Raw genomic sequence first — 944 nt, forward strand, 5'->3', positions numbered from 1 at the left:
GTGTGTGAGTGAGTGAGTGAGTGTGTGTGTGAGAGTGTGTGAGTGAGTGTGTGAGTGAGTGAGTGAGTGAGTGAGTGAGTGAGTGAGTGTGAGTGTGTGTGTGTGTGTGTGTGTGTTCCACACCACAAAGAAAGCTATGGAACAACATGGTGTATTAAATAAGTTTTTTTTTTCTTTTTCCTATCTAAGACACATGAGCAGGGTTATTTTAGTATCATTGAGATACTATTATAGTTTGTAACATTTTGAATAAGCTTTTTATTTTTACATTTTATGTTTTTATTTTAATTTTAGTTAAGGTTTAGTAATTTTGCTGTTGTCAGTTTTATTTAATTTTGTATATGTCTATATAGTTTTTTAAAACTTTTATTTCAGTTTTAGTTCTATTTATTTTAGTACATCAAGATAAACTATATATAAAATAATAATAATAATAATATAATATATTATAATACATGTACATTTAGACATTTAGCAGACGCTTTTATCCAAAGTGACTTACAAATGAGGACAATAGAAGCAATCAAAATCAACAAAAGAGCAATTATATACAAGTGCTATAACAAGTCTCAGTTAGCTTAACGCAGTACACGTAGCAAGGTTTTTTTTTTATTCTATAATAAATAAAAATAAAATGGATAGAATAGAAAGAATAGAGCAAGCTAGTGTTAGAGGCCTTCTTTTGCTTTTGTTAATTGTATAATAATTTTTTTTTAAGAGAACAAGCAGTTAGTAAATAAATAGAGTGCAAGTCTAAAAGGGGCAAGTTTTTATTTATTTTTTTATAAAGAATAGAATTAGAATAAAGAGTGCTAGAGTTAGATGGTCAAATAAAGATGGAAGAGATGTGTTTTTAGTCGTTTCTTGAAGATGGTTAAGGACTCAGCTGCTCAGATTGAGTTGAGCAGGTCATTCCACCAGGAGGGAACAGGTAATGAAAAAGT

At 29.6% G+C, this 944-nt stretch overlaps 1 protein-coding gene across 1 annotated transcript in view; it reads right to left on the minus strand.

Annotated features, from left to right (window-relative positions):
• The window catches only part of LOC107710774 (chloride transport protein 6-like), a 25,514-nt gene that overhangs the window by 1,227 nt on the left and 23,343 nt on the right, over positions 1 to 944 (minus strand). The gene's annotated exons all lie outside the window — the stretch shown is intronic.

The sequence above is a fragment of the Sinocyclocheilus rhinocerous genome, unplaced genomic scaffold (genome assembly GCF_001515625.1).
Source record: "Sinocyclocheilus rhinocerous isolate Xijiao unplaced genomic scaffold, SAMN03320098_v1.1 scaffold1048, whole genome shotgun sequence".
NCBI classification, from domain to species: domain Eukaryota; kingdom Metazoa; phylum Chordata; class Actinopteri; order Cypriniformes; family Cyprinidae; genus Sinocyclocheilus; species Sinocyclocheilus rhinocerous.